Raw genomic sequence first — 14,818 nt, 5'->3', positions numbered from 1 at the left:
TAGGTATTTTGGTAAAAATCTCACATTATGGGAATCTCCAAATCGACCGAATTCATGTAATTTGGGAATTTTCCACTTAAACTGGGAAAAATTGAGGTGTGTGGCTAGTAAATAAAGTGAAAATCTCATAGGATTGTGGTGTTGATAAACACCAAAAGTCAAGAGGATGTACAACACATGGATTTGAATAATAACTATAAATTACATAAAACAAAGGAAGATACAAAAAAGATTTTGTTTACAAATTGACTAGTATAGTCACAATAGAAGCTTCACATAATTCTACTCCACATTTGATACCATATCTGAACTTTGATCCAAGTGTGGCTGATGTGCACGAGTGAGGCCTTCTTTGGCTTTTAGAGCATGTCTTTCTGGAATCTTTATTCTAGAAAATGGTCCTTCTTTGTTGGGTCTCCAGGACCAAACAATTGCATCTATAGTTTCCCACACTTGTGGGTCCTTATAGTTGACAGCCCAATAACCCTTCCAACAATTACTGTAAGCTTGAGTATCTGTCATCCCACTTTTTCTCGCGCAAGGTGCCCAATATTGAATCAAGAGTTTTCTGTAGTTTGGTGATGTAGGCTCATTATCAATGTCAGATAAAGCCATTGCAAGCCACACTGGATAGATTTCTGTGTCACTCGGAACAAGCATAAGAAAGTCACCTTGGTGCACATCAGACATAGGGTCAAACTCTTCCCTTGGCCTATCTCGTTGAGGCCCACAAAAATGATCATTCAACTCTTCAAGGCCTAGGAATCTTTCTGCTCCTTGTTGCAAATTCATTGTAGTGCTTTGTAGATGAGAATATTCTTGAGTTTTTGGCCAAAACATTTCATACAAGACTCCCTCTGATATGATTGCTTTTCCAATCTCTTCAATTACCTTACTCCAATAATCTATCACGGGTCTATAATATCGCGGAATACTTGAACCATTCCCTAAATTTTTCCAAAATTTTATATAGTTCTTTAGCCCCAAAATGACTTCTTCGTGGGCCTTGACATACTCCGCCATTTGTACTAGAGGTGGATCTCCATGTGGTAACATTGGCTTGCCTTCTGTGTCTGTTTTCCAAAGGCGAATACTTCCACTCTAACTTGATACACCTACATGTGCCTTATATTGCATCATTGGTGTCTCATCTTGCATAAAGAACCTGAACTGAAGCGGTTTGGAATGTCCAACAAGTATGTCTTGTCCATCACAAAGATAGCCATCACAATATTGCTTGAAATCAGGGATCTTTGTGAGAAAAAATGGAGCTGGAGATGAAGATGAGCTGTTTCGTAATGTATCCATCAAATGTGGCAAAGTATAGGTTTGTGTAACTCTCAACTTCTCTGAAAACCTACTAAACATGGCGTCTATGTCCTCATGTGTATGCCCAACCATTAAAAATCCCAGCTGGATGGTTTTGAAAACACCCCTTGCAACAAGCATTGACAAATAGGCAAATAAGTATCGATTTTTGTTTTCCCCTGCACAATTATCCAATTGTAGCAACAAGTTCTCTGGCAATCTGCGAAATGTTGACCCCAATTCCTCTTCTGCAATTTCTGACGACTGCACAATGGGCTCTTTTCCATCACTCAAGTTATGGTAGTCCAAAGCATCCCTTGAGTTCAAAGCATGTAGTAGTGAAATATTGCTCCTTGGAAGTCCATTTGTTACTAGATCACCAAGAGGATGCTTATCTATCCTCTCGAGGTTATGTAAACAATTAGCAATTGAGCCAATTGTAAGATTTGGATCAGCTGGCCACAAACCATTCAAGACAAAGTGTCCGTAATGACCTTCTCCATGTCCATGAGTGATCATGCCAATCAATGCCACCTGCAGATTATATCCTGAATCCACACCCTTGGGAACAATGCGTAATCTAGGAATGGCAGTCTTCTTTTGATCCATCTTATCATGGATTATGCATACATATTTTTGTGGTTGAGTTTCTGAATACGTGCGCCATGCATAATATAGGCTTCTGCAACTCTTTTGTTGTGCCATGTGAACTTCTCTCTCCCTCAAGAGAAGAGCTCTCTCTTCAAGAGAAGGTTTAGCTTCTAACCTTGCCTTGATTGAGCTACAAATATTGCACTTAGAGAACTCACTCGTCTTTGTTAAAGTGACATGTGGGTACTCTTTGTTCCAAATTCTACCAAAAGAAGATTGGGATAGCTTCTTCTCATAGCCCATTTGGTCAAGTGTCGTGTTGATTTCACATAAAATATCCACTTGTTTGTATGTTGATGGAATCACCAATTGAGTCTCTCTTGAGCCATCTAGCAGTGTTCTACTTCTATGTGGCATTTTCTCAGAGTTATTTTCCACAAACTCGTTTAGTAGTGCTCTTGCTAAACTAGTATTTTGAAGTCCCCTTCTCAATGTACATGTGTTCCCATGTACATATTGGCGCACACCATTTTCAAAGTTCTCCTTGTATCGATAAAATGATGTCTTTGGTATTCCATGTAGCTCATACCATGCTCTACAACAAACAATAGAGCCATTTAGCCTGAATTGGTATCGTGACTTCTCATCTTTCTGATAACATATAGAAAGAACATCATAAACATAATTAGTGCGTGATTTTTGAGACTCTCCCCAAAATTGTTGTCGTAACCTTGTCACCATATCACGATCTGCAAATTGGCAGCATTTTTGTGCACAACAATCAATGCATGATACCCTTTGAATTGATTTGTTTGAAAGGTAAAAAGTCGAAGCTGGTGCTGCTTTTGATTTTTGAGTCCTGTTCATGAAAGTGTATCGTCTCTTCCTTGACAACTGGACAACATTACTCCCATCAAGTTTTTTTCCAACATTGCCATCGTTGGATACATCCTCATATGTAGCATGCATGCCATCAACAGGAACAAAGCGTTGTAATGGGCTCCCATTCAACATTGTTGTCTGCTTGATGGGCCACTTTAGCAAAGTGATGCTACCCACTTCAACCACATCATGAATGCTTGCATTTTCTCTTTCAATACCCACACCCACACAATCAGGACCAAGTTCCTGAAAGTTGACATAATCATGTGGAAATACATATAAGATGGTCCCTTCATTCATGGTTTGCATCATTGTGTCATCTTTTAAAAGGACCCTCTGATTTCTCCAAGACTCTCGAATCATTGCTTCAAATTCTGGGCTTGTCATAGGTATTGCATCTGTAACTAGAGGATCAGAATGATCATGTTCTTCATCACCATTGTAGCTTTCGTGTGGATCAATTAAGTTCCCATTTAATACAAAAGATTGCAAAAGAAGCTTTGACCATCGAACAGCACTCCATAATGAGCCTTGGAGAGATGAAGTATCCATTGTAGGAAAAGGTAGGACCACATCCTTCAAGCATTCCTCCACTAGTATGGAGACATTTCCCAGCCCTATCTTTGTACCACCACAAGTGGAATCTGGATCTGTTCTACACACACAACCAATACCAACGATTTCATTGTCAAGTATCATATGTACTTTCTCCCCAGATTCAAAGTCCATCCTGTAAGTAAAAAGATTACATTGTTAAATCCATAGTTATAGAAAAATACTCTTCAAACCAAAAATCATGCTACAACATGAAAAAGGTTTGCATAGGTTGGACAAGTGGTGAACCTTGAGACCAAATCCTCCTTGCTATATTAATGGAAGCAAGGTTGGACAAGTCGTGGACCTTGAAACCAAAGCCTCTTTGCTATATGAGAGCATAGGTTGGACAAGTGGTGGACCTAGTTGTAATACCCACTGCCACCTATCAACTACTATAGGACTATGCTTTCCAATGTCCAAGTATCCCTTGAGTCTTTCAAGGTTGAACACGTGGTGGACCTTGAAACAAAAATCCCCTTTCTATATCAGAGCATAGCTTGGACAAGTGGTGGACCTAGTTATAATGCCCAATATCCAAGGTGAAATACCTTAGGACTTTGCTACCTTGCTTGCCAATGTTTACGTAGCCCCTCATTTCTTTAATGGAAGTAAGGTTGGACAAGTGGTGGACCTTGAAACCAAAGCCTCTTTGCTATATAAGAGCATAGGTTGGACCTAGTTTTAATACCCACTGCCACCTATCAACTACTATAAGACTATGCTTTCCAATGTCCAAGTATCCCTTGAGTCTTTCAAGGTTGAACACGTGGTGGACCTTGAAACAAAAATCCCCTTTCTATATTAGAAAGGTTGAACACATTGTGGACCTTTAAACGAAAATCCCCTTTCTTTATCAGAGCATAGCTTGGACAAGTGGTGGACCTAGTTATAATGCCCAATATCCAAGGTGAAACACCTTAGAACCTTGCTACCTTGCTTGCCAATGTTTACGTAGCCCCTCATTTCTTTAATGGAAGCAAGGTTGGACAAGTGGTGGACCTTGAAAGCAAAGCCTCTTTGCGATATGAGAGCATAGGTTGGCCCTAGTTGTAATACCCACTGCCACCTATCAACTACTATAGGACTATGCTTTCCAATGTCCAAGTATCCCTTGAGTCTTGCAAGGTTGAACACGTGGTGGACCTTGAAACCAAAATCCCCTTTCTATATTAGAAAGGTTGAACACATGGTGGACCTTTAAACGAAAATCCCCTTTCTTTATCAGAGCATAGCTTGGACAAGTGGTGGACCTAGTTATAATGCCCAATATCCAAGGTGAAACACCTTAGAACCTTGCTACCTTGCTTGCCAATGTTTACGTAGCCCCTCATTTCTTTAATGGAAGCAAGGTTGGACAAGTGGTGGACCTTGAAAGCAAAGCCTCTTTGCGATATGAGAGCATAGGTTGGACCTAGTTGTAATACCCACTGCCACCTATCAACTACTATAGGACTATGCTTTCCAATGTCCAAGTATCCCTTGAGTCTTTCAAGGTTGAACACGTGGTGGACCTTGAAACCAAAATCCCCTTTCTATATTAGAAAGGTTGAACACATGGTGGACCTTTAAACGAAAATCCCCTTTCTTTATCAGAGCATAGCTTGGACAAGTGGTGGACCTAGTTATAATGCCCAATATCCAAGGTGAAACACCTTAGAACCTTGCTACCTTGCTTGCCAATGTTTATGTAGCCCCTCATTTCTTTAATGGAAGCAAGGTTGGACAAGTGGTGGACCTTGAAAGAAAAGCCTCTTTGCGATATGAGAGCATAGGTTGGACCTAGTTGTAATACCCACTGCCACCTATCAACTACTATAGGACTATGCTTTCCAATGTCCAAGTATCCCTTGAGTCTTGCAAGGTTGAACACGTGGTGGACCTTGAAACCAAAATCCCCTTTCCATATCAGAGCATAGCTTGGACAAGTGGTGGACCTAGTTATAAAGCCCCTCCTTTCTTTAATGGAAGAAAGGTTGGAAAAGTGGTGAATCTTGAAACCCAAACCCTTTGGCTATATATAGAGGATATCTTGGACAAGTGGTGGGCTTAGTTGTAGTATCCAATGTCCAAGGTCCAAGGTGAACTATGTAAAGACCTTACTTCCAAAAACAGAGTCGTACAAGTGGTTCTCCTTGAAACCAAAACCTCCTTAGTGTATTAGAACATAGCTTGGAGAAGTGGTGGACTTAGTTGTAATGGTGAATGTCCAAAGCAAACTATTATAGGACCTTGCTTCCCAAATCAAGTTTGGACAAGTGGTGGATCTTGAAACCAAAACCCCCTTACTCTATTAGAGCATAGCTTAGATAAGTGGTGGACCTAGCTGCCATGGAAAATGTTCAATCTGAACTGCTGCAAGACCTTGCTATTAAATGTCTAAGTAGAGCTAGCTTCTTTAATGGAATCAAGGTTGGGAAAGTGGTGCATCTTGAAACCAAAAGCCCTTTATTGTATTAGAGCATAGCTTGGACAAGTGAGGGACCTAGTTTTAATGTGTGATGTCCAAAGAAAAGTATTACAAGACCTTGCTTTCCAATATTTGAATTGGTCAAGTGGTTAAAACTAAGTATAAAACTTTGACCATTTTCTTCTCGAATTGCCAAAAAGCTAGTTTTAGACACCCCTAAATGAAAATGGTTTAGGGTGGCCTTAAACAATGTTTTTTCAAAGACTTGAACAAAAGGGTTGTTGAAGAGTAATGACAATTTATTGTGGCTTGAAGTGCCTGAGTATGTGAAAACAAGCCTAGGTTTTCCACGAGGCAAAAGGTGACATAATAAGAACATTGGAAAGTTAGGATTGACCATGTGGCCTAAACTTTGGCAAGTGAAGTGGTGGCCAAGTTTTGTGGCACAGTGTGCACTTGGTCCTATATGTGTTGACCACTTGGCTAAATCTAGGACCATAAGGCCAAACCTTTGGCACCTTAAATATAGTATGGGACATAATCTAGAACTGCTATAGTAAATTAGTAGTATAGCTAATATGTTAATATTTGTATTATATTTAAGTATATGCTAATATAATTTATGTTCAAAATTTCACTAATGAAGAATGTTCCCATTTAGCACTCCAGATGCGGGGTCTTAGGGCAATGCCACAATGGGGTGACAAGGCAGCGCTTCCACGTGAGGTTTGGGGGTAGCGCTCTTGATGGGGATGTGGAATATAGCGCTCTCGATGGCGGGGCTTGGGAGGTTGATTTTGGGATATTGTTCTGAGCGGGGTCCTGGGGCAGCGCCCCAGGCGGGGTCCGGGGCAGCGCCCCGGGCGGGGTCAAGGGGCAGCGCCCCCGCGGGGCTAGGGGCAGCGCCCAAAGATTTTTTTTTTTTTAAAGTGAATTCCTAGTATAGAGTTATGCATGTTTTTCATATTTTCAACCATGATTTCTTTAATTTTGGCCGTGTGAATTGGTTAATTTTTTATATTGCTTTTGTTTTTTTTAATCCTATGATAAAACATGGACTTGTAGCATACGTGGCATTCTAATAAACCCTATCAAGATTAGGCACACACAGAGCGCACGAGAAACGCACACAGAGAAAGCAGGCGAGCAGCAAAAACACAGAAAGTGCACACGGATCGCACACAGTTGGAGTATACGCGCGCGTAGAGGAGCAAGCTCGGCATCGTACACAACACACAGGTGGAGTGCACAGGATTGAAAGTTCGCGCACAAGACAAAGAAACAGCAGCGTACACAACGCTTTCCAGAAGGGCAGGATCGGGCAGTCTTCTCAGGAGACATTGCACACCTCACGAATAGAGAAAAAACAGGTATTTCTCTCTCTCTCACTCTCTGTCTTTCTCCATATAGAGAAGATGGTTCTCTGTAACTCTTCTTGCACACACACTCTCTCGTCAAAAGACAGAGATACATAGTTTAAAACGTATCCCCGCACACATACACATATTCCCACACATCGTCTTCCTCTCTTCCACATACATAACCACAGTGAAATCTGTTATCTTGCTGTCTCTCTCTTGAAAATACATGCACATATTCCCACACATCGTCTTCCTCTCTTCCACATACATAACCACAGTGAAATCTGTTATCTTGCTGTCTCTCTCTTGAAAATACATGCACATATTCCCACACATCGTCTTCCTCACTTCCACATACATAACCACAATGAAATCTGTTATCTTGTTGTCTCTCTCTTGAAAATACGTGCACATATTCCCATACATCGTCTTCCTCTCTTCCACATACATAAACACAGTGAAATCTGTTATCTTTCTCTCTCCTCTCTCTAAAAAACAGTTATTTTTCTCTCTCTCTCTCTCTATCTATCTATCTCTGTATTTGCTATCTCTCTCTTGAAAATACATGCTCATGTATGTGTGCGTCTGTGTTATCTATGTGTATGTATGTATATTTGTGTTATTTCATTGTAATACTCATACATAATGCAGATACACAATTACACTTAATTACGATATGCACACATAGTATATATACATACATAAATATCACAAATAACTAACACATTGTAATACTAGTAAAATTGAATGGAAGACTTACTTGCGTGATCTGTTAAAGTCGATTCTTGTAGCGAGTTCTGGATGTATGCTGAGCTGATTTTCCTCTAATCCATTTGTAGATATGATTGTAACTTCTGTTTCTCAAAAATAGTAGTGTTGTTTAGTGATACACCTAATGGACATAAATGGTTTAAACTAGGACATGTAGACCAAAAATACGTGTATTTCTTTGGATGAATATATACACTTTTTGGTGACCCTTACCACAAGTGGTGGACCTTAAGACCAATGGACTATAAGGACCTCCAAACAATACCTTGTACACTCAATCCTTCTTGGTATCTAGGTTGGACAAGTGGTGGACCTTGTTCAAATTCTCTAACCACTCTCTCTAACATGGTGACATAATTTAGGTGTGATAAATTCATATCTATGCAAACTAATATCAGTTTAGGCTTGTTAATTTGAATTTGTTTGAATTTATGTACAATATAATGATTTGAGGTTTGCATATTTGAATTTAGGTGGTATAATGATATCTTTTTGTGGTAAACTTGAATTTAAAATCAATTTTGCGTAGAATATTTTAAATTTAAGTAGTAAAATTTAAATTTTTATAAAAAAGTTTGAATTTTAAAATTTGGGCGGGATAGTTTAAAATTTAGGCGGGATATTTAAGATTTGGGAGGGATATTTTAAATTTAGGCGGGAAGGTTTTGAATTTATAGCGAGATCTCCCTTACATAAGAGAGTATAGGTTGGACAAGTGGTGGACCTTCAAGCTAGAGCATCCATGCTACTGGACATGATAGGTAGGGAATCTAGTTGAATATTGTATGTATAATATATATGTAATAGATCTAGCTTGGACAAGTGGTGGACCTTGGAATAAAACCCCATGTAAAACATATCATGCACATTCCAAGTGGTCAAAAAAAATATCATTTAGAATATAGCCATATAGGTTGGACAAGTGGTGGACCTTAACACCCAGATATTCTTCATATAATGACATAGCGTGGAAAACTGGTGAATCTTGAGACCAAACCATGCTACTAGCGATAATAGCTTGGACAAGTGGTGGACCTTGAAAGTAAACCCCCCATCTACGAAATATCGTGGGTTTAAGGTATTTCGATGGAGCCTAGCATCTTGGAGACATCGTGCATCTTGCTTCTCTTCATGTTTCAATGGAGCCTATCTTGGACAAATGGTGGAGCATCCTTCTCTCCATGTTTCAATGGACCCTAGCTTGGACAAGTGGTGGACCTTTACTTCTCTCTATTATTCAATAGAGTTAGCTTGGACAAGTGGTGGACCTTGGAACCAAACCCCCATTTAAAACCTATCATGGTCACTCCAAGTGGTGAGAAAGAATAACCTTTAAGATATAGCCTTATAGGTTGGACAAGTGGTGGACCTTAACACGCGCATATTCTTAATTTAATGACATAGAGTGGAAAAGTGGTGAATCTTGAGACCAAACCACTCAGGCTACTAGCAATAATAGCTTGGACAAGTGGTGGACCTTGACTGTAAACCCCTCATCTACGACATATCGTGGGTTTAATGTTTTTCGATGGAGCCTAGCATCTTGGAGACATGGTGCACCTTGATTCTCCTCATGTTTCAATGGAGCCTACCTTGCACAAATGGTGGAGCGTCCTTCTGTCCATGTTTCAATGGACCCTAGCTTGGACAAGTGGTGGACCTTTACTTCTCTCTATTATTCAATAGAGTTAGCTTGGACAAGTGGTGGACCTTGGAACCAAACCCCCATGTAAAACCTATCATGGTCACTCCAAGTAGTAAGAAAGAATAACCTTTAAGATGTAGCCTTATAGGTTGGACAAGTGGTGGACCTTAACACCCACATATTCTTAATAAAAGTGGTGAATCTTGAGACCAAACCACTCAGGCTACTAGCAATAATAGCTTGGACAAGTGGTGGACCTTGAATGTAAACCCCTCATCTACGAAATATCGTGGGTTTAATGTATTTTGATGGAGCCTAGCATCTTGGAGACATGGTGCAGCTTGCTTCTCGTCATGTTTCAATGGAGCCTATCTTGGACAAATGGTGGAGCATCCTTCTCTCCATGTTTCAATGGACCCTAGCTTGGACAAGTGGTGGACCTTTGTTTCTCTCTATGTTTCAATAGAGTTAGCTTGGACAAGTGGTGGACCTTGGAACCAAACCCCCATGTAAAACCTATCATGGTCACTCCAAGTGGTAATAAAGAATAACCTTTAAGATGTAGCCTTATAGGTTGGACAAGTGGTGGACCTTAACATGCGCATATTCTTAATATAATGACATAGAGTGGAAAAATGGTGAATCTTGAGACCAAACCACTCAGGCTACTACCAATAATAGCTTGGACAAGTGGTGGACCTTGAATGTAAACCCCTCATCTACGAAATATGGTGGGTTTAATGTATTTCGATGGAGCCTAGCATCTTGGAGACATGGTGCAGCTTGCTTCTCGTCATGTTTCAATGGAGCCTATCTTGGACAAATGGTGGAGCATCCTTCTCTCCATGTTTCAATGGACCCTAGCTTGGACAAGTGGTGGACCTTTGTTTCTCTCTATGTTTCAATAGAGTTAGCTTGGACAAGTGGTGGACCTTGGAACCAAACCCCCATGTAAAACCTATCATGGTCACTCCAAGTGGTAATAAAGAATAACCTTAAGATGTAGCCTTATAGGTTGGACAAGTGGTGGACCTTAACACGCGCATATTCTTAATATAATGACATAGAGTGGAAAAGTGGTGAATCTTGAGACCAAACCACTCAGGCTACTAGCAATAATAGCTTGGACAAGTGGTGGACCTTGAATGTACACCCCTCATCTACGACATATCGTGGGTTTAATGTTTTTCATGGAGCTTAGCATCTTGGAGACATGGTGCACCTTGCTTCTCCTCATGTTTCAATGGAGCCTACCTTGGACAAATGGTGGAGCATCCTTCTCTCCATGTTTCAATGGACCCTAGCTTAGACAAGGGGTGGACCTTTGCTTCTCTCTATGTTTCAATAGAGTTAGCTTGGACAAGTGGTGGACCTTGGAACCAAACCCCCATGTAAAACCTATCATGGTCACTCCAAGTAGTAAGAAAGAATAACCTTTAAGATGTAGCCTTATAGGTTGGACAAGTGGTGGACCTTAACACCCACATATTCTTAATAAAAGTGGTGAATCTTGAGACCAAACCACTCAGGCTACTAGCAATAATAGCTTGGACAAGTGGTGGACCTTGAATGTAAACCCCTCATCTACGAAATATCGTGGGTTTAATGTATTTCGATGGAGCCTAGCATCTTGGAGACATGGTGCAGCTTGCTTCTCGTCATGTTTCAATGGAGCCTATCTTGGACAAATGGTGGAGCATCCTTCTCTCCATGTTTCAATGGACCCTAGCTTGGACAAGTGGTGGACCTTTGTTTCTCTCTATGTTTCAATAGAGTTAGCTTGGACAAGTGGTGGACCTTGGAACCAAACCCCCATGTAAAACCTATCATGGTCACTCCAAGTGGTAATAAAGAATAACCTTTAAGATGTAGCCTTATAGGTTGGACAAGTGGTGGACCTTAACACGCGCATATTCTTAATATAATGACATAGAGTGGAAAAGTGGTGAATCTTGAGACCAAACCACTCAGGCTACTAGCAATAATAGCTTGGACAAGTGTGGACCTTGAATGTAAACCCCTCATCTACGACATATCGTGGGTTTAATGTTTTTCGATGGAGCCTAGCATCTTGGAGACATGGTGCACCTTGCTTCTCCTCATGTTTCAATGGAGCCAACTTGGACAAATGGTGGAGCATCCTTCTCTCCATGTTTCAATGGACCCTAGCTTAGACAAGGGGTGGACCTTTGCTTCTCTCTATGTTTCAATAGAGTTAGCTTGGACAAGTGGTGGACCTTGGAACCAAACCCCCATGTAAAACCTATCATGGTCACTCCAAGTAGTAAGAAAGAATAACCTTTAAGATGTAGCCTTATAGGTTGGACAAGTGGTGGACCTTAACACCCACATATCCTTAATAAAAGTGGTGAATCTTGAGACCAAACCACTCAGGCTACTAGCAATAATAGCTTGGACAAGTGGTGGACCTTGAATGTAAACCCCTCATCTACGAAATATCGTGGGTTTAATGTATTTCGATGGAGCCTAGCATCTTGGAGACATGGTGCAGCTTGCTTCTCGTCATGTTTCAATGGAGCCTATCTTGGACAAATGGTGGAGCATCCTTCTCTCCATGTTTCAATGGACCCTAGCTTGGACAAGTGGTGGACCTTTGTTTCTCTCTATGTTTCAATAGAGTTAGCTTGGACAAGTGGTGGACCTTGGAACCAAACCCCCATGTAAAACCTATCATGGTCACTCCAAGTGGTAATAAAGAATAACCTTTAAGATGTAGCCTTATAGGTTGGACAAGTGGTGGACCTTAACACGCGCATATTCTTAATATAATGACATAGAGTGGAAAAATGGTGAATCTTGAGACCAAACCACTCAGGCTACTACCAATAATAGCTTGGACAAGTGTTGGACCTTGAATGTAAACCCCTCATCTACGACATATCGTGGGTTTAATGTTTTTCGATGGAGCCTAGCATCTTGGAGACATGGTGCACCTTGATTCTCCTCATGTTTCAATGGAGCCTACCTTGGACAAATGGTGGAGCATCCTTCTCTCCATGTTTCAATGGACCCTAGCTTAGACAAGGGGTGGACCTTTGCTTCTCTCTATGTTTCAATAGAGTTAGCTTGGACAAGTGGTGGACCTTGGAACCAAACCCCCATGTAAAACCTATCATGGTCACTCCAAGTAGTAAGAAAGAATAACCTTTAAGATGTAGCCTTATAGGTTGGACAAGTGGTGGACCTTAACACCCACATATTCTTAATAAAAGTGGTGAATCTTGAGACCAAACCACTCAGGCTACTAGCAATAATAGCTTGGACAAGTGGTGGACCTTGAATGTAAACCCCTCATCTACGAAATATCGTGGGTTTAATGTATTTCGATGGAGCCTAGCATCTTGGAGACATGGTGCAGCTTGCTTCTCGTCATGTTTCAATGGAGCCTATCTTGGACAAATGGTGGAGCATCCTTCTCTCCATGTTTCAATGGACCCTAGCTTGGACAAGTGGTGGACCTTTGTTTCTCTCTATGTTTCAATAGAGTTAGCTTGGACAAGTGGTGGACCTTGGAACCAAACCCCCATGTAAAACCTATCATGGTCACTCCAAGTGGTAATAAAGAATAACCTTTAAGATGTAGCCTTATAGGTTGGACAAGTGGTGGACCTTAACACGCGCATATTCTTAATATAATGACATAGAGTGGAAAAGTGGTGAATCTTGAGACCAAACCACTCAGGCTACTAGCAATAATAGCTTGGACAAGTGTGGACCTTGAATGTAAACCCCTCATCTACGACATATCGTGGGTTTAATGTTTTTCGATGGAGCCTAGCATCTTGGAGACATGGTGCACCTTGCTTCTCCTCATGTTTCAATGGAGCCTACTTGGACAAATGGTGGAGCATCCTTCTCTCCATGTTTCAATGGACCCTAGCTTAGACAAGGGGTGGACCTTTGCTTCTCTCTATGTTTCAATAGAGTTAGCTTGGACAAGTGGTGGACCTTGGAACCAAACCCCCATGTAAAACCTATCATGGTCACTCCAAGTAGTAAGAAAGAATAACCTTTAAGATGTAGCCTTATAGGTTGGACAAGTGGTGGACCTTAACACCCACATATTCTTAATAAAAGTGGTGAATCTTGAGACCAAACCACTCAGGCTACTAGCAATAATAGCTTGGACAAGTGGTGGACCTTGAATGTAAACCCCTCATCTACGAAATATCGTGGGTTTAATGTATTTCGATGGAGCCTAGCATCTTGGAGACATGGTGCAGCTTGCTTCTCGTCATGTTTCAATGGAGCCTATCTTGGACAAATGGTGGAGCATCCTTCTCTCCATGTTTCAATGGACCCTAGCTTGGACAAGTGGTGGACCTTTGTTTCTCTCTATGTTTCAATAGAGTTAGCTTGGACAAGTGGTGGACCTTGGAACCAAACCCCCATGTAAAACCTATCATGGTCACTCCAAGTGGTAATAAAGAATAACCTTTAAGATGTAGCCTTATAGGTTGGACAAGTGGTGGACCTTAACATGCGCATATTCTTAATATAATGACATAGAGTGGAAAAATGGTGAATCTTGAGACCAAACCACTCAGGCTACTACCAATAATAGCTTGGACAAGTGGTGGACCTTGAATGTAAACCCCTCATCTACGAAATATCGTGGGTTTAATGTATTTCGATGGAGCCTAGCATCTTGGAGACATGGTGCAGCTTGCTTCTCGTCATGTTTCAATGGAGCCTATCTTGGAAAAATGGTGGAGCATCCTTCTCTCCATGTTTCAATGGACCCTAGCTTGGACAAGTGGTGGACCTTTGTTTCTCTCTATGTTTCAATAGAGTTAGCTTGGACAAGTGGTGGACCTTGGAACCAAACCCCCATGTAAAACCTATCATGGTCACTCCAAGTGGTAATAAAGAATAACCTTAAAGATGTAGCCTTATAGGTTGGACAAGTGGTGGACCTTAACACGCGCATATTCTTAATATAATGACATAGAGTGGAAAAGTGGTGAATCTTGAGACCAAACCACTCAGGCTACTACCAATAATAGCTTGGACAAGTGGTGGACCTTGAATGTACACCCCTCATCTACGACATATCGTGGGTTTAATGTTTTTCAATGGAGCCTAGCATCTTGGAGACATGGTGCACCTTGCTTCTCCTCATGTTTCAATGGAGCCTACCTTGGACAAATGGTGGAGCATCCTTCTCTCCATGTTTCAATGGACCCTAGCTTAGACAAGGGTGGACCTTTGCTTCTCTCTATGTTTCAATAGAGT

The sequence above is a fragment of the Adiantum capillus-veneris genome, chromosome 16 (assembly GCF_014529385.1).
Source record: "Adiantum capillus-veneris isolate H3 chromosome 16, ASM1452938v2, whole genome shotgun sequence".
In the NCBI taxonomy this organism is placed as follows: Eukaryota; Viridiplantae; Streptophyta; class Polypodiopsida; order Polypodiales; family Pteridaceae; genus Adiantum; species Adiantum capillus-veneris.
Note: the sequence above shows the minus strand (reverse complement) of the source record.